The sequence below is a fragment of the Nematolebias whitei genome, chromosome 1 (assembly GCF_014905685.2).
Source record: "Nematolebias whitei isolate Nwh7 chromosome 1, NemWhi1, whole genome shotgun sequence".
Classification (NCBI taxonomy): domain Eukaryota; kingdom Metazoa; phylum Chordata; class Actinopteri; order Cyprinodontiformes; family Rivulidae; genus Nematolebias; species Nematolebias whitei.
Window position 1 is genome coordinate 51023384 of NC_056498.1, and position 252 is coordinate 51023635.

Genomic DNA, 252 nt, shown 5'->3' on the forward strand with positions numbered 1-252 from the left:
TGCATACTGATGAGGGTCCTCGCTAATGTTGATGGTTGTATTGATGTGGGTCATAACAAGTCTTTCGAAGCATTTAGCGACTATCGGGATGAGGGCCACTGGCCAATAGTCATTCAGACCAGTCACTGTAGCGCTCTTTGGGACTGGGATGATGGTGGCAGTCTTCAGGCAGGTGGGAATTGTTGCCAGGGTGAGTGATGAGTTAAAGATGTCGACCAGCATCTTGCAGAGCTGATCGGCACAGTCTTTCAG